This window comes from Leptonychotes weddellii, chromosome 8 (genome assembly GCF_054177405.1).
Source record: "Leptonychotes weddellii isolate Sample4059 chromosome 8, ASM5417740v2, whole genome shotgun sequence".
NCBI lineage: Eukaryota > Metazoa > Chordata > Mammalia > Carnivora > Phocidae > Leptonychotes > Leptonychotes weddellii.
This window is the reverse complement of record NC_138376.1, coordinates 101,552,624-101,577,625: the sequence shown is the minus strand read 5'-3', so window position 1 is coordinate 101,577,625 and position 25,002 is coordinate 101,552,624. Positions and strand designations below refer to the sequence as shown.

General features: G+C 39.0%; 2 long non-coding RNA genes and 1 other non-coding gene across 3 annotated transcripts in view; 1 reads left to right on the top strand and 2 right to left on the bottom strand.

Moving 5' to 3' along the window:
- LOC145723112 (uncharacterized) overlaps positions 1–25,002 on the bottom strand; it is a 196,006-nt gene that overhangs the window by 64,801 nt on the left and 106,203 nt on the right. The gene's annotated exons all lie outside the window — the stretch shown is intronic.
- LOC145723109 (uncharacterized) overlaps positions 1–25,002 on the top strand; it is a 33,563-nt gene that overhangs the window by 6,312 nt on the left and 2,249 nt on the right. Inside the window, exon 3 of the long non-coding RNA XR_014147948.1 lies at positions 22,615–22,748. This is a non-coding gene — a long non-coding RNA (uncharacterized LOC145723109). The remainder of the gene's footprint in view (positions 1–22,614; positions 22,749–25,002) is intronic.
- LOC115943064 (U6 spliceosomal RNA) lies at positions 10,248–10,351 on the bottom strand. Its single transcript, XR_004077665.1, has one exon. It is a non-coding gene; the product is annotated as a U6 spliceosomal RNA (small nuclear RNA).

The window sequence follows — 25,002 nt, the reverse complement described above, 5'->3', positions numbered from 1 at the left end:
GCCTGGATGGAATATGGAGGGTGCTTAGTAATTGTTAAGAAAACTGATGGGAAACATTTTAATACCTTGTGAACAATTAGAACTGGGCCTCAGAAGGCCACACAACTTCTTTGAAATATTTCCCCATGTCCGGTTCTTTAAGAAGCTGAAGCTAAAAGCCCACAGGATGTATGTGTTGCCATGTATCACTACTCATGTCCTCCTCCTCCTGCCTCAGGCTATTCAGCTGGCGAAAGGGAAAAATGCTGGTGATTTACAAAGGATTTTTACTAGTAGATACAGCTTCTGAGAACTTCAGGATACTAATTGACATGATCTGATAAAACATGAGTGTGAAGAAAGTTTGCATGAACAATAAATCATAGAAGGAAATTTTGGTAATGTCAAAAATTTATGAGGGAGAATTAGAACAGAAATAGAACGTAAATGAAGGCTACTGATCAGTGAATCATTTGGACAGAATCATGAGGGTCCATCAGCTATCTGTGTTTTCTTTTCACATCTCACCGTTTTTGATGCAGACAAGTGAGTTAAAGCAGGGATGAGGAAAACATACGTGGGCTAACTGGCTAAATGCTACCTAATTGCTTTGATTCAGGGGCCTCCTTCATTTAGGGCTTATTTTCAGAAAATAAGCTTTGTAGTTGGCCAAGAATGCTTGAGTTGAGTGTAATAGATAACATTCTTGGAAAGCTTTTTGAGATATTTTAGTCTCTGTTTCAGAAATTAATATGAATAAAAATGAGAATGCTTTATCTGGGAGAACATAATACCTCTGAAAGTATATATATTTAAATGATCTGGAAATTAGTTTCTTTGTTCTTAATCGTTCTGCAAAACAGTAAGAATTTTGTTCCTTTGGGTTCTAAAACGTAGTATTCTACTTACTGTCAGGTACCCAAGACAGCATCGGAACCTGGGACCCATAGAGAATAAGCATGGGAGGGGAGTGTTAAAACCAAAAGCAAAATAGCCGAAAACAAAACAAAACGCAAGTACTTTTGAAAGAATATGCCCTATGGGAAAACTCAGAGCCAAATGAAAATAAGCTGCTAAGATCACCCATGCAGTGCGTTGGGTGCATAATAGTTGCTGACCAAATACATGATCTCATCAGATCTTTAACATCTTGGTTTTCTGAGGTATAATAGTGGCTTGCCTACCATTCTTCTGAAGAAAACAATCTTACTTTTCACTTACTTGCATGGGAAGCACGATTATTCAGACGTGGGGAATATCTTTGCAGAAGCTTGAAAGTAGAAACCTCAAAATATCCAGGACTGCTGAATCTGCTTAGAAAGAAAGAGTTGTGTTTCAGTCAGTACAAGTTTTGGCGAGTCTGTCAGTTCCCACAGTTACAACACAGATCCCAGGTTTTGACTTGTGCTTCAGTAAATTCACACTCACATCATACTGTTAATAGGCATGAGTTGAAAAACAAGACAGTCAAATAGAATATAAGGTGGCCTGATCTTCAGTAAACTTGGATCCTTATTATATTTTTATTTATTGTGGAGGCACTCAAACGTTGTGCCTAGTGGTTAAATATATGAAATTGAAGTGGTAGTAAAAGTCTTGGCCATCTGGCTTGAAAGATTGCTCTAGTTTCTGAAATTTTCTCCAAGAAATACTATTTATGTACACCACTGAAATAGAATAAAAATAAGATTACTTTCACTCATTTTGGCAACTGTTGTAAATGGCATGCTTAAAGATGTACTCCAGGCGGTCCTGATCTGATGACAAAGGACACCATGCGATATCACTGAGTTTAGAGAGTGTATTTTACATCTCTGTGCTCTGAAACAGTACCCCTTGGATTGTTGCCTCCCTCCATATGTCCTTTTCCCATCTTCCCACTCCACTTTTGGTCCTGCAGCTTTGAAAGAGAAACCTTCTTGCATTATTTCACGTAAGGTTCTACACCCCCACCTTCTGGGTAGCGCTGGCAAAATCAAAACTCTTGTACTCTTCTCTCCCTGTGTAAACATCGCTGATTTTCCTAAAAGCCGTGGAAGGTTGTTTACGTATCTGTGGTCACTGTGCTTGGAGATACTGCCATACTGATGCTCTTGGTCACGTGAGCAGGTGAAGGGGGTCATACCAGGAGGATGAGAGGATCGAGCATTTTCTACTGACTTGGCCTAATTATGGGAATGGTCCTCGATTTTTCAACTGTACTCCTGGAGCTCCTTCCTTCATTTTGTTCAAATTGGTTCATATTGTTCAAATTGAGCCACTCTGCCTATTGCCAGCCACGTTGGTTAGCCCTCATGAGTTCACTGCTTAAAGGTAATGGTTCTTAAATTTGGGGCCTCAATATCCCTTTATAATCTTAAAAGTTATTGAGAACCCCAAAGTGCTTTTGTTTATGTGGGTTATATCTATTGCTATTATATCTATTGATATTAGATGTGAAAACTAAGAAAAGAAAAAAAGTGTATTGATTGACTCATTTAAAATAAAAATCATAAATCTACTACATACAAATAACCTATCCTTATGAAAATTAACTATATTTTCCAAATAAAAAATTTTTGCAAATCTCCTTGGTGTCTAGCTCAATAGAAGAGAGCTGGATACTCATCTGTATCTGCATTCAATCTGTTGTGATATGATGCTTTGAATTAAACTACATACAGAAAATCTGACCTCACACAAATATGTAGATGGAAAAAGGGAGGGATATTTTATATTATTTGTTTATTTTTAAAAGATTTTATTTATTTGAGAGAGAGAGAGAGCATGTGGGAGGAGGAGCAGAGGGAGAGGGACAAACAGACTCCAAGCTGAGCACAGAGCCCCATGTGAGGCTCGATCCCAGAACCCTGAGATCATGACCTGAGCCAAAATCAAGACTCAGATGCTTAACCAACTGAGCCACCCAGGTACCCCAAAGGAGGGGTATTTTTAAATTTTTTTATTAACATATAATGTACTATTTGTTTCAGGGGTACAGGTCTGTGATTCATCAGTCTTACATAATTCACAGCGCTCACCATAGCACATACCCTCCCCAATGTCCATCACCCAGCCACCCCACCCCTCCCACCCCGCTCCACTCCAGCAAACCTCAGTTTGTTTCCTGAGATTAAGAGTTTCTTGTGGTTTGTCTCCCTCTCTGGTTTTGTCTTGTTTCATTTTTTGGGAAGGGTATTTAAGTAGTGCTTTTAGATAGTCATGGATATTCTTCTCTGATACTGTATCAAAAATCAAGAAGTGGTAATTTCTTAAGAGTAACAATGTGAGATCTTAAACCCCATCAATGAACTTTCATACTCTTACTTTAAAATCTGTCCTGTATTTTGACTACGTCTTATTTTGCAGAATCACACATATATCATTTGGAACATATTAGTTAATGGAGTTATATAGATCTTACAAATATTGACACGTTTCATTGTTTTATTTATAAATATGTTAAAAAATTATGTATGTTATTTAAATATTGTATTTTAAGATATTAACTATTATGTTTAAATATGTATTACATATATATCTTGCCTTTGTTAATATCACCACCCATCTCATCAGAAGTCTTAATGTGTTCAGAAGCGTCAAACTCAAAATGACAAATTTAAATTTACCAAAATCCTAATCTTCACTTTCACTCTGATTTTATCATTGGTATCAGAAACTGTCCGTTGTTTTTCCTGGAGTAATAGGATCACTTCAATTCATTTTTGAGAAAATGTCTGGTAAGTGCCCCAGCGTGAATAACTATAGCTTGTCTGTCAGTCATTTCTTAAATGAAAATCGTGTTCCCTCTGACTCAAAAAGATCACAAACATTTTTCCTGAAGACAACCAGCATATTTTAGCAAGAAGGACTTTATGCGTCTTTCCCATTTCATCATACATAATATTAAAAAGATGTGTACTTAAGGGCTTAGATTTAATAACATTAATTCTTTTGGTTGTTTCATCAAAAATATTAAGCAAAACTAGATTTTTTCTAAAATGGCAAGGGCACAGCAGTGAAGATAGAATCACAATTGGCATAGTCTGAGTCCAGTGCCTTTGAGTCATGCTAGAGCACAAGAACCTTTAACCCGGTAGTTTTTACACTATGAATATGTTCACACAATGTAAGAAGCAAAAAATATGGATATTATAATGAAAATAATTTTTACGTTGCAGATCCCTGAAAGGGTGTCCAGAACCTTAGGGGTCTGGAAACCACATTTTGAGGACTGATGCCTAAGAGTATCTTTTTTTTTTTTTTTTTTAGATTTATTTATTTATTTACTTATTTGAGAGAGAAAGAGAGAGGGCGCACAAACAGGGGGAGGGGCAGAGGGCCAGGGAGAGAGAATCTCAAGCAGACTCCCTGCTGAGCACAGAGTCTGACCTTGGGCTTGATCTCACTACCCCAGAGATCACGAGTTCATGACCTGAGCCGAAACCAAGAGTCAGCTGCTTAACCGCTTGCTGCACCCAGGCGCCCCCTGAAGGTATCTTTTGGTGTAACTGTGGTTTTGACTTCCTCTTTCACTTGCTTTTGAGTAACACAGCAGCTATTCAGAGGAGGTTTCCATCATCCTTGCTGCCAGCCGTTTTTCTAGATGCCAAGACATTGGTTACTATTGTCATGTTCCTTGAAATCAGTACTGCCCATTTACATGGTTGATGTAAACCTTCAAAAAGCCGTAGAAGTGAATGTTATGTTTAAGTTTGTAGGAACTTAATGGGAAGATATATGCGAAGTACTAACCCTAGGCAGAGCCTGATGCATCATGACAATAAAGTGTCTTTTATGCAGTGGTTTTCAAGCAACATTTATTGGACTAAAGAATGGATTTGTTACTCTATTAGTCTCTCTTCTACCCACTTCTATCCAGCTGCAGGTACTGAAGTCCACTACGTTTAGACCAGGTGACCAGGCCACTCTTTCTTTCCTTCAATCTGTATCCAGTGTGTCTGAAGAGAGCTGTTTGCTCAGTATCCACAACTTAGCTTGGCATTAGTTTTTAAATTGTAGTTCTATTCTCTATGTCCTACCTATACTCTAGATATAGCCCTACCATAAATCTCAGCCTGCTTTGCTAGGACCCTGATGCACCTGTTCATATCACCACCAGATGTCCAGACATCCAGGACAAGAACACTGTCCTCACCTCTTCCTATGTACTGCCTGTGACATCTCCACTGTTCTAGTTACCCACTAGGAGGTAAGCATTCCTGAGTATTGATATCTGCCTGAATGCTGCTTGTTTGGACACAGATTGGTTCTGGCCTCCCCACCCATTCTGGGGCCAGCTATAGAAGATAGGTTGGTTTCTGTGAGCCTAACCCTGCTACTTCCCCATTTATTTACTTTCCCACTGGTCTCTTCACATTAGTTAGGAACCTACAAGTCATCTTTTTATTTTATCTTCACTATCATCATCTTCACCGTCATCATTTTTGTCAGCATAACAAGCAGTTCTAAGAAGAGCCCTCAGTGAATCTGAGCTAATTTTATTCCTGAACCCCAAAATGACCTGATGAATCTTAAAACTCTAATAAACCCCTCAGTATTGCTTCTCAGTAGGCATTAATCCCATTTTCTCTACTCTCCTTTCTGTTATTATATATCACAAATGTTTGGAAAGATCATCGTGACTTGAGCATAAAGAAGGGCAAGACTAGTCAGTGAGACCAGTTATGAGGCTCTTCAAGGAATCTAGGTTAGAGATCCTAGTGGCTAAGAATAGGGAAGGCAATGGTGTTGTACACAGATGGAAAAGCTAAGAAAATATGTGAGGTAAAATCAGTAGGTCTTAACTTATGTATGGGTTAAAACAGATGGTATTTTTCTCTCTGGTTTGGACTGCTGGTGGACTAATTCAGTGGTTCCACTGAAGATAGAACTACAGAGAATCAAGCTGTTGGGGGAAGATGATTGGATCAGGGTCAAGGTATCTGTGGGATATCCAAGAGCAGTAAGATAATGGGTAATATGTACCTTGTGCTCTAGATATTGGATTTGAATGGAAATATATTGAAGTCATCAGCATATAGATCATAACTGAAACATGTAGAAGGAGCACATTGTCAAGAGAGATAATTTAATGGGAAAGATGAAGGAGCCTAGAATTGAGCATGGAAGTACACAAAATTTAATGGACAATTGGAAACATTAGGGCAACAAAGACACAGAGGTAGCAGGCCAACCCTCTTTCAATAAATGTTATTGGTAAATCACTAAGCAGTCAATCTTTATCAAACCTTGTAAAAGACCCTCAAGGGGGGAAAAAACCCTGAAAATTAAAATGAGCGAGAGCAGAATTTATAGGATTTTTGTGACCCACACTGATGTATAGTCTGAAGCCATTTCAGTATTTCTAGGCTTTTATCAGAAAAAGAACATCTCATTTAGAATTGAGATTAAACAGGGTAAGGATAAAGAGAAGGCTATAAAAGCTAACAGTACAAAGGGTCCAAAAGAGGGAATAATAATGAGCCTGAAGAGATGGCAAGTTATTTTACACTCTTTGGAAAGAGACAGTTAGTTGAGACTGGTTAATGAGTTGTCAAGGAGAGCTGGCTGCCTATGGCACAGTCTGGGATCCCTCTTACCTGTAGAAGGGGGTAGGATGGGCGAAATGTTTTAGAGAGGTAGGGCTGAGCAGACTGGGAACTCTTTGCCATAGTAATTGCAACATCTTAGTAGAGCTCCCTTCAGTTGTTAGCCTCAACATTTCTTGACTCATTCTCAGTACCAGGACTACTGAGGCAGAGACTTTTTGTTTGCTAAACTCCATCTGCCACTTCCTATACTCAAACAGACTACTGATACTACCCATCTTTAGAGACAAATCATTAGACCGTATCAGTGAAAGCAAAAATAAAATCTCACAGTATTTATAATAAGGATAACATAATGGAATTGGCTTGGCTGGAATGATGATGTCATAATAATGATAGTTCTCATTTGAGTGTTTCTAGATGCCAAGCCCCGGGGCAAGTACTTTATGTGCATTCTCTCATTAAATCCTTGTAGTCCTACTCATAATCTTCACTTCTAAAGGCAAACAGCCCCCAAACTTACGTATTTAAATACGTTCATTTCCAATGTTGATTGTCCTTACATGTATATGTCAAGGCAATTAATATTGAATTTGTCTAGGCTGTAATTTGTTTGGTTGCATCTATCTGCATTTGCCAGCTTGCATGTCAAAACCTAAAACTGTAGTTTGTGGTTGACTGTCAGAGATAACTTTCCTTTTAGTTTAGTTGTACTCCTCTAAACCTATTTGAAGCCAACCCCAAACTTCATTTCTTTAAACGCTTTGCACTCTGGCATTAAAGTATTCTGAGTCTGCCTGTTTTGAAGACATTTGTAATTCTATAAAGAAAAATCACTAAGGAATCACCAAATCAGCATTTTTATAATGGCCATTTCTGGTTACATTTCTTTAGTACATAGAGGATTAGTTCCTAGGAGAAAAAAAAACAAAACAAAAACAAAACTGTTGCTCTTTTTGCCTTATTCCATAAACTTGTCAAACTCAGAGTAGTACATTTAAAAATGGTGAGTACTCTTGGTAAACTACATGGGTTTCTATTTACAACTTTTTATTTTAAGGAGTTGTAATCTTTATGGCTTTGTTTTGGATTCCTTTATATATTACTTTGAAAATTAAAAAAAAAAAAAAGCTAAACAACAGTGTTGCATAACCAAAGTTAACAAGGGTGAACATGACTTGGCTGCATTAAATCTTTGAGATCCATCTGTTTCCACAAGTTTCTCCATTTTCATCCAGTGTGTGCTCCTTTTCTCATAGGCTAGTCCTCATGATTTGTCTTGTGATCCTACCCAGCCTTCTTCAGATGTCTGAGAGGAAGGGGCAGGATAAAATTGTTACCCTCCACAAGGACAGCAGTATACTCTCCCTGAGACCAGAATTGATGGGTATCTCCAATAAACAAAATGACTTCTGAGGGACCAGTTTCCTTTTGATCTCCTCGTCTCTAACTATGTTTCTCACTGTTTATCCCACTAATACTGGTATCCTCATCCTTGCTTATTCTCCTGAGCAATATTCTCCATAACCACAGCTTCGAGGACCATACACTGATGACCTCCAAATCTCCAAACATTTCTCATCTTCAGGTCATATATCCAGGCTGCCTATTGGACATCCCACTGGGTGATCTTTATATAACTGAAATCCAACATGTGTCTGTTGCTGAATACTGGGCATGCATAGGATAAAACTCCACAAAACTAGGCAGAAAATAACCAGATGACTGAGGAGCTCTAAACTGAACAATTCCTAGAGCTCACATGTAATTCATGATTGGGGTAAAAGATTGTCCACCTCTGAAGCAGGTGTAGCAAGTTGATCTAATCAGGCCATCAGGAGTCGTGTGCTACCTATCCACTGAGCATCAGTTCTAAAGGCTGAATATTATGCTGTAAGCACTTGAAAATGACAAGTCCCCACTGTATTTGGATTTCTCTTGGCCATCCCATCTGATCCTTCCTCTCCCATCTGAGCATAAATGGGGAAAAACAAAGATGACAAGCTGAGTTGAGTTTCCTAGTTAACTCAGCTTCCTTAGAGGATCTAAGCAAAGCGCAAGTGGATGCAGTTTTGTGTGTGCTTAAATCTACATGCCACACCTCTCCGGCATCTCTAATCCTCACCCATGCTGAGAGCCACGTGCAGGGTCATCCAGCTGGTGAGAATAAACAACCATTCAGGGCTTTTGGCTTTCTGTGTATGTGAGTCATGGAGGGGTGCTTGTTGAAGTGTAAAGAAAGATAAACACATGGCAGCTCTCTAAAGCCTGTTTCTGGAAACCTAGCAGGAGGGAACAGATGGCCATTGTTCAGAGCCTGTAAAGTGTTATGAGACTACAGTGGGAAATGCATACTTAGGGAAGACCAAACTTTTGATGGATCAGAAATTGAAATGTTTGTAATTAAACTGGAATTAAACCAGTGGTGACAGAGGGTTTTTTGGGTGAAAGGATATAGAGGTAGGAGAGCAAGAAAACAAGACTCAAGATCAAGGAGTTGTCAAGTTCAGTTGGATCAGGAATTCTCATAAGAAAACAAAACAAAACACTGGAGAAAACCTGATTTCCCCTGGAATAGACTTGACCGTGTGTGAGAAAAAAGTATTGCTGAAGCCCTTTTGCTAGAAGTGACTCTAGAACTGTATTCCTATGTGGCAACAATGACCACCTCAATAATCTATACATACAATCACCAAATTCTAGTCTGCCAAAGAACCCCATCATAATAGCTTTCTGTGGGAGCTTGTTCATGCCTTAGGCCTTTTTAGATTCTGCACATCTGTGAAAGAGCTCGGGAAATAACCTAAGTCCAGCACTGAGTTCACATGCAAGCAAAAGGTGTCCTGCACTTCTGGGCCTGCCTATCACAAACCCAGTATAAAGGAATTTTGTAAGGAAATACAGGTGGCCTTACTATGGATCCAGCACTCAGCCCCGACACGGAACAACCTGGAACCGTAGACTTTCCCGCTGGGACTAACCTTGGTCAGGCTCTAGGGAAATGTTCGTGCCTATTTTGTGCCCTGTGTCCTAGAAAAAAGTGATTATATCTGGGTCTCTGTTGCTGTTGGAAAAAGAAACCACTTTGGAGTGAAGGCAGCCTTTGAACAGCAGAAACCCTTGAGTATGAGAAAACATATGGAGTGATTTATCAAGTCCCTCCTTGCAGATAATAGGAATGCATATTCACTCTTTCCTAACAAAGTGTCCTTTCCCAGTAGAACAGCTATTGTTCTTGCTATTCTGCCTGGTGCTGATTCATGGTTCCAGGGATTACTCTCAGACTAGCATGGTATTCATAGCAGTTGCATATGGTGGCTGTGGAACATTTTGCATAGTACTATGAATTTTTTAGTTTATAGAATATTTGCTCTATTGCTATTAAATTTCTATACCCATTACATTAATCATCCAAGTATCATTGGACCATCCACAGAACACAGAGATGTGCACAATAAAAATTAATGTGCTTGTCTTTGATAATTTGCTGACATCCAGTCATACAAAAACCGTAGATTTGGACATATTTCCAATTTTGTCATAATGACAGTGACACATGTCAAAGTAAGAGAATAAATCATTTTTTACAGTGCGGTAGCTTGATTTACAACTTAAATATTGAGACATTCGGTATGCTGGCCTCCAATTTTACCTTTTTTTTTTTTTTTTTCATTTTATAGGCATTGAATAGTTTACCAATTGGTACAATAGGATTTTTTAATATGCAGAAAACATGAAAAAAATATGGAACACTTCATGAATTTGTGTGTCATCCTTGTGCAGGGGCCATGTTAATCTCTGTATCATTCCGATTTTGGTATATGTGCTGCCAAAGCGAGCACTCCAGTTTTACTCAATTTTTAAAGATTGTATTTATTTGTCAGAGAGAGAGAGCACAAGCAGGGGAGGTGGCAGGCAGAAGGAGAAGCAGGATCCCCACTGAGTAAGGAGCCCGATGTGGGACTCGATCCCAGGACCCTGAGATAATGACCCAGGCATCACTCTGATTTTATTCTTATCTTGAGTCCTGCAACCCTTACTTCTGGGCCTGTCTTACCACACTTGACCCAGCACTATCCAGTTGACCAGAGTTAGGTGACGTGTCTTATTCATAGTGACATTTCAAGAAGGAAAAGAAGTTATATCATCTTAGCCTGAAAATAACTTACTATTCACTCAGAAAATATTGATACATGCCTTTGGTTCTGGTGACATAGTTTCTTTCTAAAGAGGATTTTCTCTTCCTGAAAAAAGTCAGTCATTTTTATGTTCTGCCTTCTTACAAAGTTTTGTCACTGAAATTTCCATGCTATGAGTTGTAATACAGAACATATGCAGAATAAATTCTGGTCTTGTGCAGAGAAAGACTTAGGGAAATCCTCACTTTTCAAAGGTCACTGCTTGCTGTCCGTGACACTTTGTAATAACTTCATCCCTCATTTAGTATTGCTTATGCACTGTGTGTGGGGATAATAAAATGGGATGTCAAATTAGTCTGTTTGTCGGTATACATATAGCATACACAGACATATATAATATATATATATATATAATGAATTTATCTCTGTAAATAAACTATGATAGAGAGAAGAGATGTAACAAAATATGTTAAATCTATATTGGGAGCTTGTATAGTGCCCAGGAAAATTTTTCTATAATAGTATAAGTAAAAGCCATCTATTAGGGTGAGTTGCCTGGAGTAGAGAGAAGATAGTAGTTTGTCTTCGAGGGCAAATGACAAAGATGGGACCCCATCCTGAATCTAGGATGGATAGTCTATGCCTCTTGCTACTCTTTTTTATTTTATTTTTTATTTTTTTAAAGATTTTATTTATTTATTTGACAGAGAGAGAGACACAGAGAGAGAGGGAACACAAGCAGGGGGAGTAGGAGAGGGAGAATCAGACTCCCCATTGAGCAGGGAGCCGGATGCGGGGCTCCATCCCAGGACCCTGGGATCATGACCTGAGCTGAAGGCAGACACCCAATGATTGAGCCACCCAGGCGCCCCTCTTTTTTTTAGATGCACCCCCACTAACAAAGGACCAGGTTCCAGGATGGGAGCCCCTACCCTCTCCTTTACGTAGAGGCTCAGAACTATTTGGACCTGTCCTGCTGCTTGGCTTTGTTCTTTGTTATTTCTTAACTAGTCTTAGGATGAAGACTTAGGCCTTTTCTTCTGAAGAAAAGTTAAAGAATCTTGAGTAACTCTTTGAAAACAAGCTCGCTAAGCCTTGCCCTTGAAACCATAATATCACTTCTAAAGATTGTTTGTTCCAGATGTGCTTTGGAAACGTAGGATAAACCACTTGGAAAATGATAAACTTTAAGAGAGAATATAATATTTGGTTTTAAAAATATGTTTGATTTTTCCTAAATGTGTTATGTGAAGCATATTGTGTCAGTAAAGTAAATGAAGCCTGGTTTCTGATAAACTTAGTAGCATTAGATTTATTCATAACATCCAAGATTTTTTTTAAGTGGTTTAAAATTAATTATATTTTGAGAAAAAATTGGCAGTTCACATCATTGGGAGATAATTATAAACACCCTCCCTTAAGCATCTTATAAACCAGACTACTGATTTCCAGGATGCCATCATCTGGGTAATAGAGAGAATGTCATCTGTTCTCCTTCATTACTGTTTTCTTATTTCTTTAGTTTGTTTATTTCATAAAGCCCTTTGGATTGAAAACCCCATTGTAGAATTGTCAGAGTGGAAAAGATCTTTAAATACATTGTTACTCTTATGATTTTTTTCTCTTATTATAAAATTAGAATCATACCTAAAAATGAAAATCAACATGTATTTACATTATTTTCTCCTCTTCCAGTTTCAACCTAAGCCTCTATTTTTTCCATGCCTTGTGTCCTTTTCTCTTAAATTATAGTATATAGTCTTTTGTTTTCTGATTCTCAGATATGCTTGTCTCTCTTGGGCTTATCTGTCCCAAACTGTTTTGTAGGCATTTCTATTTATTTTACTTTTTTCAACTTGGTTTGGTTCAGAACTCTTCTGCCAAGGTCCCTTGCTTTCTAATTTCTTTATGTTAATGCAAATCTACATAATTGCTTTATATGTTTGGTTATTGGGCCCTCTGCCAATTCCATCCCTCCCATTCCTTGCCTCTTCACTCCTACAATCAGTGTGCTTTTACTCATAACTTAAATATACAGCTATCAAAGTTAATTAATCCGCTTGACCATTTGACTACCCATTTGGTTCTTTTCCCCATTGTCTACCTAAAACCACACCAGATTTGACAAACTACGGGCCCCAACCAAAGAAAACTACCAAAGTACTTCTATATTTACCTAACATAAAAATCTTAACAGCCAATAAAAATACTATTTTCTTTTCTAAGTGCGTGTCTAGATTGATCCCACCAATCTTCAAATTTTGTCTTCTCTTTTCTCCAAAGAGTTATCTGCACTTTTTTCTAAGTGAAAGTGATCTTTCTAATCATACTCTTCTCAGACCATTCCCTTCTATGACTCCATTTGGCTTTTGGAAATGAATCATGTGGCCCTCTCATGCTTCTTTAATCCTCTCACATACTGTTCCAGTAAACAAATCCCTGCTAAATTTTAATTGAGGCTCTTTTCCTTCATCCTGGGAATGGAATCAGGAGAAAAGAAACTGCCCTTGGCTACATTTTTATTTGGAAGACTTATTTTTTTTTCTTAAAATGAAGCCTTATCCCAGTTCACTTATTTCTCCCCCAGTCCTTCTTTCAGATAAATTTTCCATGTGTCAAGCCTCCAGCCTAGACCAATACCACCACTCATCTATGGTTTCCAAAACGCCAGCTACTACCAGTGAAGAGCCCCAAGTGCCACACATGCGCTAACTTATCTCCTGTTCCCTAGATGTTGGCATATATATATCTTATCTCTCCAGTTAGAGTATAAATCCCTTTAGAATAAGAACTAAATGTTTCGGGGCACCTGGGTGGCTCAGTCGTTAAGTGTCTGCCTTCGGCTCAGGTCAGGATCCTGGGGTCCTGGGATCGAGCCCTGCATTGGGCTCCCTGCTCAGCAGGAAGCCTGCTTCTCCCTCTCCCACACCCCCTGCTCGTGTTCCCGCTCTTGCTGTCTCTCTCTCTGTGTCAAATAAATAAATAAAATCTTTGAACAAAAAAAAGAACTAAATGTTCCTATGATTGTCAAACCAAATGCCATATGTAGTGGGTGATAAAATCCATTTAGAAAGTTGTGACCCACATTAAAAATAAATCAAGTATAAACAAAGAGAGGATATCTCAGTGAATTGCTCATAGTAAAAATAAGAATTAGCCAAGATATGGAAACAATCTAAGTGTTGATCAGTGGATGAATGGATAAAGAAAATGAATGGATAAAGAAAAGAAATGTATATATGTATATATTTAATGGAATAATATTCAGCCACAAAGAAGAAGGAAATCTTGACATTTGTGACAATATGGACGGACCTTGAGGCATTATGCTAAGTGAAATAAGTCAGACAGAGAAAGATAGGTACTCTATAATCTCATTTGTGTGAGGTATCTAAAAAAAACAAAAAACTGAGCTCATAAATACAGAGCACAGATTGGTGGTTGCTAGAGGTGGGGGTTGAGAAATGGAAGAAATGGGTAAAGGGGGTCAAAAGGCACAAACTTCCAGTTATAAAATAAATAAGTCATGAAAAATGTAATGTACAGCATGGCAATGCTAATTAATAATACAGCACTGCATATTTGAAAGTTGCAAAGAGAGTAGCTCTTAAAAGTTTTCACTTCAAGAAAAAATGTGGTAAATATATGACAACTGACGATGATGGATGTTAACTAGGCTTGTGGTGATCATTTTACAATATATACAAATATTGAATTGTTATGTTGTATATCTGAAGCTAATGTAATATGTCAATTATACCTCAATTCATAGAAACAAAATTTAGAAATGGGAGAAAAAGAGTAAGAGTTGTTTTGGGAAACATTTTAGTGTGTGGCCACTGGGTCATGACCAGAATTTTGAGAAGCACTGCACTACAGTATAAGGACACAATAGATGCCTAGTATTTGGTCATTTAAGTTGTTTATTTATTTTTTTTTAAGATTTTATTTATTTATTTGACAGAGAGAGGGAACACAAGCAGGGGGAGTGGGAGAGGGAGAAGCAGGCCTCCCGCCGAGTAGGGAGCCTGATGCGGGGCTCGATCCCAGGATCCCGGGATCATGACCTGAGCCGAAGGCAGACGCTTAACGACTGAGCCACCCAGGCGCCCCTTAAGTTGTTTAAAAAGAAGAGTTGAGGAAAGATTCGGAAGAAGCCTGTCTATGAAATTCTGAGGTCTTTTTGTGGCTCTTGCTCGTTGGCCCTTCAGTCTGTGTGGGGTCTCAGCAGTCTCAGGTTGCTTCATTAAGATGACTGAGTACCTCTTTTCCTTGTTCAGAACATTTGGATGAGCCACAAATTCCCTGAGAGAATTCATATGCCGATGTAAGCCTCATGGTGGACACAACGCAGAAACCCTACTGTGGGTTTTCTATCTCCCAAATGGGAAGTTAATGATTATTGACATAAATTGCTAAACTCCACACCCTTCCATTTATCGTAGCAAATATTCGTGGAGGGCCTCCTCTGTACCAGGACTGCGTGGACTGAAGATACAGAGTTGAATCAGACACAGGTTATACCCTGGAAGAGCTAATGATCTAATACAGGAGCTGACAAACTGCAGCCCACAGGCCAAATCTGGCCCACAGTCTGTTAGTGTAAATAAAGTTTTATTGGAACTCAGCCAGGCTCTTTTGTTTGCAGTGTATAGTCTATGGCTGCTTTTACGCAGCCACGCAGAACTGAGTTGTTACAATGGCAACCAGATGGCCCACAGGGCTTCAATTTTTACTGAAAAAGAACTGTGAAAAAGTTTGCCAATCTCTAATCAATAAAACATCAAAATTTAAGATAATACTTCTTTTCTATGGTGCTTCCATATGCAAAAGCAACAGGTATATCAAGAACAATGTAATATTTTCCTTATTTTTATGACTAAACAACATAGATTATTGGTCTGATGGTGCAGCCTTAAAAATATCCAAGAAGTGACCACTTTTGAAAAGCTGGTGAGAGAGAAACATTATGATCTTAACGAAATGACATTTCATGTTTTTCTCTCTTACGCATACATAACCACCCTGCCCAGAAACTTGGATGTCTGAATACAGTGCCAATATTATCATAAAAATTACAGAGCTAAATCAGCTGATTATGAGGTCAGAGATCACCAAGGGCCTGCCTATTAGCTGAGAATAGTTCATCGTTATCATATGCTTGGCTCTAAAATTTTTGAGCAACATTAATTTGAGAAATTAACTTAATTTCACATTAAAATCTGGATCTCCCAATTCTTTTGAAAAATCACATTTGGCAGCACTCGGCCTCCCTTCCTGCATGACGAAAGCTTGCTGGGGCTGAAAAACAGCTTCTGTCTTTGGACACAACATACACACTCCAGATTACCCCAATTTCTACTGCTCCCAAATATTTCCCTGACTCAAGATTGTAAGTTGCCATTTACAACAAACTTACACTGCTGTTTTTCTCAGTAAAGAAATTTCTCTATAACTATTCTCTTTTAGAAGTAGTACAATAAGATTAACCAAAGAAGATTATGTTTTAAAAAAACTTTCTTGGGGTGCCTGGGTGGCTCAGTCAGTTAAGTATCTGCCTTCTTCTTTTCTTTTCTTTTTTTTTTTTTTTAAAGATTTTATTCATTTATTTGACAGAGACACAGCAAGAGAGGGAACACAAACAGGGGGAGTGGGAGAGGGAGAAGTAGGCCTCCCGCCGAGTAGGGAGCCTGATGCAGGGCTCCATCCCAGGACCCTGAGCCGAAGGCAGATGCTTAACCACTGAGCCACGCAGGCGCCCCAAGCATCTGCCTTCTGCTCAGGTCTTGGTCCCGGGATCAAGCCCCACATCGGGCTTTCTGCTCACCAGGGAGCCTGCTTCTCCCTCTTCCTCCACCTGCTGCTCCCCCTGCTTGTGCTCGCTCTCTCTCTCTGTCAAATAAATAAATAAAATCTTAAAAAAAAATTTAAAAAATAAAAATAAAAATTTTAAAAAATAATAAAAAACTTTTATGTATTTAATATGCAAGCAAAGGATATGTAATCAGCAGTCACATATAGTGACCTATGTTCTCTCTTAGCCCCTGTGGAAATGATGATTTAATGTCTTACAGTCATAAAGAAAAGCAGAGCTGAAATGTGGCTTAGGGCATTGATCTCCAAAGAGACCCCAGGGAGTGCTTAAGAGAAACTATTGAGGTTTAGAGAGAAAATACTAGAATTTACATATTTGGTCTCCTTTTTAATCTGTATTTTATATGTTTTATATATTTTGTCAGTTTATAATATACTTATAAAGCAGTACATATACATACACATGTAACTAGATGGATATTCAAATTTATTTTAGTGATTGAGGCATGTGCTCAAACTAGCTTGCAGACTTTAGTCATGGGAACCTGGAGAGATCTGGGAAATCATCACATCCAAAGTTCCTTTTACCAATAGAGAATCTGAAGCCCCTCAAGGTCAAGTGATCTGGTCAAAGGCACAGACATGTTAGCAATATACCGCACTGCCTGCTTTCTTAGCAAAGGCCTACATGAGAAAATGGGACCAAAGTGGTGATAAATATTCCCCAGAAATAGCTGGGTGATTTGTAGGAAATGGTCAGACGTCTTCCTCCAGCATAGCACACATTTCAACTGGTGGTACCTAGAATAGTCTCTCTTTTTTGGTGAAAAATGGCATCTGATCAATTTCCCCACCTCCAGTAGAGGCCGCCCCTGCGGCCGCATTCTCATTGGCCAGCTCCCATTGGCCCTCATCAGCCTTCTTTTCCTGTGGAAATAAAATATAAGGGCAGGAGAAAGGACATATTTGGTAATGTTACGCTCCTCAGCTTCCTGCTCGGAGCTGTCTCAGCTGCAAAATGTCAAGGGAAAAAATATCCCTCCAACTTGGAATGAATTCCAGACAGACCCTGATGCCTGCAAATTTGTCAGAGGGAGCCAAGTCCAGAAAAGCAGAACATGAAGAAGGTTCATTATTCGACTTCAAGAGACGCTCACATAATCAGACACTCTGGTATTTATGATTTTCCCCATTTCAGATGGTCTGCAGTTCACAACATTCCCCTCCCTTTACCGCTGATTCTGAAGCTTCCTTTTAAATTAAACCTCAACAGTTATAAAAAGACTCTCACATTACTTGTAAGCCGCAAGCACTACTGGGAGACACTGTTCGTTCAGGGCTGTTTGGGGCTGAGGAAGGACAGCTCTTTTTGATTATTAGTCTGGGAAGGGCAGTCCAGGAAGACAAACTCACTTCACCTTGACCACGCCACCCTCCTCATCTAGTTACCACAGCGGTGCCAAGACCTCCTGCCACTCATAGCATTTGATACAATGATCCTTACTAAAAAGCAGTTATTTTATTCCATTGGCTTGCTTTTTCATTTTGGCTTTTATTTTTATGCGGGGGGGTTCCCGGAATAACCAGAAAGTGGATCCTGATACTCCCGGCTTGTGAATTTACCAGCGGGACTGTTTGTGAGGTTGAGTTTTGGGGGCTCTTAGTCTTTTCCTGGCACTCAGCACATTTTCTTTCTCTTTTAAAACCATCGCCACATGTTGGCAAAAAGGTAAGGAAACCGAATTTGTCATCCAAACCTCATTACATGGCTACATACACATTTTCCCTTCGGCTTCTTGTTCTTCATTTCTAAATGCCATGGCATTTGTTAGTCCTCGGTCACCCAAAGTCCTTATTCGGGTCCTCCGATAGGCACGAAGACGTCCACATAGCAGTTTTAGCAACCGGTGGAAGTGCCCACATGAGGAATAGGGTGTTCAGTCCTCACAGGCGGTCTCGATGAATAAAGGTCTTCTTTTGCCTCTTCCGAAACTGTCCAACATCTCAACACTGGTTTTGCTCCTCAACAGTCTAAGGTTTGTGCTCCTTCCATGGTGATCAACTGTTAGGTCATAAACATTAGATTGTGGCATCACCGGATGAGTCAGTTGGGAGGAAGCTGGACTGGAAATACAGCTGAAAGCCTCTGTTGACAGACAGATGCCTTCTTAATCATGGCCTGCGTGGGGAAAGGAAAACTGTGCTGGGCCCACCCCCGGCCCTGATTCACAGACCTGGACTGCTCTGGAAGGGGCTGGGAAAGCCCATCCTCGGGGAATACCACTCTGCCCTCCCCCAGGCTTCTCACAGGATAGTTGCACAACTCAGAGGAAGGGGAGACAGGACAAGGAAGCTCTTTCTGGTTACTTTTTGGGTGTAAGCAAAGAAAAACAGCTTTCACCATCTTTTCAACATCTTGTGTGGTTCCTTCTTAAATAGCTTCTATTGTTAACGTTGCCTATTTCTTGGTGCATTCATTTTTGATAGGGTTCCTGTTCCATTTTATCGGCCTTGTCAATAAAATGGACATCCTAAGAGCTTACCTGTTAGAAAGCAGGAGGTGGGGATACACAATATGGTTATGTTTCCTTTCATCACATTTGCCTGTCTGTTTTGGAGCACCTGGGTGGCTCAGTCGGTTGAGCATCCGACTCTTGATTTCGGCTCAGGTCATGATCTCAGGGTCCTGAGATGAAGCCCCGTGTTGGGCTATGCACTGAGCATGGAGCCTGCTTAGGATTCTCTCTCTCCCCCTCCCTTTGCCCCTCTCCCCTTGCCCCCGCTGGTGTGCGTGCTCTCTCTCTCTCAAAAAACAAACAAACAAACAAAATTCCTCTTTTAAGCACTGGGAACTACTAGAAATTTAGCCATATTTTAAAAACACAATTTCCTGAGTCCATATTTCATTTTAGAAGAATTGATTTAATATTTCCAAATTTGGGTTTTTAGAGAGCATGATGTCAAGAGCCACTGTGCATTAGGCTGCTAGGAGATTGGTCAGTGAGAGAAACAATGTCCTTCCCTGTGTCCCCTATCAAGAACTGCTCAGTATTCTTGCCAGCCTGTTAGGCTTTATCATCCAGTCATTTTAGACCTGCAAGAGAACATTCCATCAGGAGATCAGGTTCTATCATTTCACTGGAATGCAATGTAAGACCACAGAAACTCTAGTACAAACAAATTTACCATGGCTCAGATTAATAATAGATAGCACGTAAATGGCCAGCCCCATTGTGTCCCCTCCCTGCTAAGGAAAGAATCCATGACATTAAGTTGAAAATCCAGTCAGGCAACTCAGACCAGAAGGACGGAAGCATTTCTGGCCTTAAGGTTACAGAAGAAGTTGTGACGTTTGCCTCTTGGGGAGAATCTCGTAAGAGTCACCTGAATGGTTAAGATGCAGTTCTGTCTGGGGGACAAATTTATAGGATTTCCAAGCTTTTGTTCAAGACACAGGAGTGTCGAAGTTGTTGAAAAGTGACTCCATGCATTTCTCACTGCTATTAAGATTGTTATTCAAGATCAGGCTACTTTTATATGACAAAGACAAATTCTGCTGGCTGGAAGATAAGTGAGAAGTTATTTATTACATCTCTCTTGTTTTACTGAGGACACAACCCAGGCCCAGAGAGGTCATTGTCAGATAGCCAGCAGAAGAGCTGAGCCTATAATGCAGACCCCCTTAGCTCCCTGTGCTGTGTGCTTTACTACACCATAGTTTTTACTAATAGGATAAATCGATTTAAGATGTAGCTCCAGTTTGTAGGAATTTTGTTTATTTCATGAGCAGCACCGAGACAGAAATATGAGAATCTCTGGGAATTGGCATGGCTAAATATTACAATTTAGAAGAATAGCTTAGGCAGAGTACAAAAGAGGAAATGCTATTGAGATGAGTTCATTTCTACTCACTAAAAAAAATTAAAAAATTAAACTCAAGATCCAACAACATTTTCCCTTACTTCGCCCAACATCAGAGGCTTTACACAGCAACTCCCCAAACAAATCTGTTTCATACATTTCATCTTTCCAACTAAGGAATTTGTTTTAATATCTAATCTTGAGTTTATTAACTTCTCTTAGAAAAAGTTCTATTTCATCTCCACAATTGCAAAATTGAACCTAATTTTACCTCTCTCGTCTTTTATAATTCTTTAAATGGATAATGCTGACTGATTTTAGAAGACATCCAACAGCTTTAATTTCCAAGATGTAAATTGCTTTCCTTCTTTCCTTCCTTCCTTCCTTCCTTCCTTCCTTCCTTCCTTCCTTCCTTCCTTCCTTCCTTCCTTCCCTCCTTCCTCTTGGAGGGTAATCTATCCATTTTACATAGGAATCCAGTTGAATTGTTCCTTTGGTTTTCTATATGGAAGCTACATTTGAAATGTGTCCTCAATCTTGCTATTGATCAGAAGTCATGCCTCTCAAATTCATTTACTTATGAATGACTTTAGGAGCCAGCATTTTTAAAACACAGGAAGTCAAATAATTATATTAAATGATAAAATTCTCTTCTAAAGCTGATATTAATATCATAATGTCTGTCTTCTTTCCTGTTTTGGTCTTTTTAGATTCTTTCTTGGGTGTCTAACAAAATCATAATTTTAGTAAACTCCCCATGAAGTTTGAGTAGGCACATTCCTAGCTGGTTTGATTTAGGGGGTTCCAAAAGCCAATTTTTATCCTAAATATTTTTTCTGTTGATCAATGGGAAACTAAAATTCCAACTAATGGATTACATTGTTCAGGTTAAGACATCATCTCTAAAACACTGTATTGGTTGGCACCTGGCAGGGTCAAAGTATTAACCCATTAGTACCCATGAGTACCTTAGCTTTATATCTTGAATATCAGCATGGGACAGAGGGTTATAGTTTATAGTAAGCATACATGGTCTAGATTGATTATGCTGGGAAAGAAGCCCAGGTTGGACAATAGCAGTGGAAGATTAAGGTACAAATAAGAGAAGGTGCCAAATAGACCATGAATAAATCACAATTTTCTCTTTACCTGTTTTGCGAGGCTGTTAACTCGTATTTCAAGCATCCTTAATACATCTATTGGCTTCTTTCTCAAAGGTCTTCACTGATGTTAATCGATTTGAATCTTCAGATTGAGTCTGAAATGTGTATCATTAAATGAGAATTTGCTAGATCCAGAGGTCCTTTTAGAATAGCATATGTGCATTAGATTAGGTAAAAACTTTGAAAAGCAAAACAAGAAGGTAAGTGGTCAAATTTTATGATGGTTTATGTATGTCAGGGGAGGCAAGCAAGGCATAGAATGTAAAAGAAAATGGAATTTAGGTCATTTTTTAAGTTAAGAAAAAGCAAGTTGGAATCAGAAGACTGGAAATACTAGTACAAGGTAACCATACAATTTAATTCTAGAGATGACCTGTTAGAAAAATAAGTATCAGCTCAGCCTAGTGAAGAGACCATTGTGGCCTTGCTTTCATTGTTGTTCTTTTCAGATAAAGCAACAAAATGCATTTTAGTACATGGGCACTTTGTGTGTATATGCGCATGTATGTGTGTTGAAATGGATTTTGGAAGACACAGATAAACTTTGAGCTATGCATTTTATTCCTAATTTTTACTTGATGAAAAATGATCATTGGCAGCTATAAACGGTTGTTTATGCCCAGCAGATTAGAGGAAATCTAGTGATATGCAACCACTATTTTATAGAAGATTATATTTTGGATTGGATTTGGGAGATGGGTTAAACTCTGGCAATTTCACTGTGTCAAGAACTGAGCGGTGTAATTCAAAATAAAGCTGTCACTCCTCTCCTTTACCAATAGAGAAAGCTGGATACCATTTATTTAGGTTATCAGGAAAATAGTAGCAAGAGTTGTAACAGTTAAATTTTACTTCTAAATTATGGAGTTTGTACAATAAGAGTTTTAATGATTATTTTGAAATAAAAAAAATTTGAACACATGCCAAACACATCCATGGAAGAAACATACATACATTGGTCATGAATTAGTATTTCATTCATTCATTCATTCATTCATTCAACAAATGCTATTTGGAACTACTCTGTACCTACTAAATTGTATTAGTCAGGGTTCTTCAGAGAAATGGAACTACCTAGATGTGTACATATCTTGTCAGTTACATTTATAAAGAGACATTTATTTTCAGGAATTGGCTCCGGTGATGTGGAAGCTTGGCAAGTCCAAGATCTGCAGGATAGGCCTACAGACTGGAGACCCGGGGAAGAGTTACAGTATGCGTCTGTTAGTCTTGCTGGCAGAATTGCTTCTTGGCTCAGGCAGGTCAGTCTTTTTTTCTATTAAGGCTTTCAGTTGATTGGATGAGACCCACATACATTATGGAGGTAATTTGCTTTCCCAAAGTCTTTTGTTTTAAATGTTAATCTTACTTTTAAAATAGTTTCATAGAAACATCTACAAGAACATTTGACCAAATATTTGGGTACCATGGCCTAGCCAAGTTGATGCATAAAATTAACCCTGACATGAGGGCTAGGCACAGGTCTAAACATTATGGAAAGAGGCATCATCTGATGGGGCTTACATTCTAGTGGCCTTTAGAAGTTTGAGACATGTTGCCATAGACTTTACAAAAAGTACCCAAAGTTAAATTCAGTTGGTAACATTCTTAGCCTTACCTTTTGGTGATGATGATGGTGGTGGTGATGATGATTATTTAGCCTCTTCCTGGGATTACATGGATCAAGAAACCTTATGCACTAGTAATTGTAAAGAGTTCGTTTGTTGCCATTGTTGGCAAATGCTAGGATCATAAGAATCTTTCTGAAGAATAAAGCATCTTTTTCTTTATTCTACTAAGATTAAGGTACTATGATCATATAGCACTTTTCCTAACACTTTTAGAAAAATTACACAGGACATCTCACTGAGCAGAATCAGACTGTGAGGGCCATGTTAAAATAGCAGACCAACTGCAGTATCAGAGACATACAAGGAGTTTTATGGATTCCCATTTGTTTACCTGCAAGGAAAATGTCTGAAAGTCTGCAGTATACATTATACATAATTTGGCTGGTTTCCATAGTGTGGTGGTCATCACATCTGCCTGACACATAATTTGGCTGCACTTAGAGGAAAATCTTGGATTGCCCTGCACCTTCTAACTTTTCTCAAACAAAGAACCTATTGTCACCTTTCCATACCCATTGGTGAAACACAGAAGTTTTCCATCTATTTTTTACTTTATTATTATTTTATTTTACTTTTTTTTTTTTTTGGTTACAGTTTGTTTTTTCACTTCATTACACCTGTTTTCAAGTACTAAGTGAAATCACTCCTTATCCTTGGGAGAAAATGACACAAGAAACGACAGTGATGGAATCTTCCTCTGGATGTGGGAACAGAAATAGTTCTCAAAATAAATCGTGGCCACACACAGGTAGTTTCTTCATGAGGTGACTTGGTGACTTCACAAGATAGGCCCCACCCCACGCATCTGGGATGAGCATGACTTGGGCTGCCATCCTCGTTGGGGGCCTATAATTATAGCACAGAGGCGAAGGTACATCTATGAAAGCAAACTTTGTCCAGATCTCCCTCAAAGATACATTCTGCTTTTCCAAATTACCTCACTTGGGGGCGTATAGTAGAAAAAGTCATTAAATGTCTGGAAAGATACATAGAAGACCTGGTAACATTGTTTCCTCTGGGATGGGAGCTGGGAACTCTGGGTAAGGGCAGGGCAGGGGCTTACTTCTCAATGGACTCCTTTGGACTACTGAAAATTTACTATTTGCATATATTAGCTCCTTAAAATTAGCTACCTACCTAGCTGGTTAATTAGCTAACTAAATTAATAAAATATAAAAAATCCAAAAAACTAGAAATACCGGATCTTCTGTTACTATTTAGCTACCTCCTCAATTTAACTCTTAAATCAGTTATTTCCTTTCTTTCCCTTCTTTCTTTCTCTTCCTTCCTTCCTCCCTCCCTTCCTGCCTCCCTCCCTCCCTCCCTTCCTTTCTTCCTTCTTTCCTTCCTTCCTTCCTTGAACATATCAGGCACATTCCTGCCTCAGAGTCTTTGCAAAACAAGTTTCCAGTACCTGGAAAATTCTCCTCTCCATTATCTCCATGGCTTGGCCCTTGCTACTTTTTTTTTAAAGGTTTTATTTATTTGAGAAAGAGAGAGAGTGCGCATGAGTGGAGGGGAGGGGCAGAGGGAGAAGCAGACTCCCCACTTTGCAGGGAGCCTGATGCGGGACTTGACCCCAAGACCCTGGGTTCAGGACCTGAGCCCAAGGCAGATGCTTAACCAACTGAGCCACCCAAGCACTCTTGTTCCTTGCTACTTTAAGTCTTGACTCAGATATCACTTTTTCAGTAGGGCCTACTTTGACTACCCAGTTTAAAATTGCAAGCTTAAAATAGGTGATGGGGATTAAGGAGTGCACTTGTCGTGATGGGCCCTGGGTGTTATTGTATGGAAGTGCTGAATCATTATATTGTACTCCTGAAGCTAATATTACACTATATGTTAACTAATTGAAATTTAAATAAAAACTTGAAAAAAATTT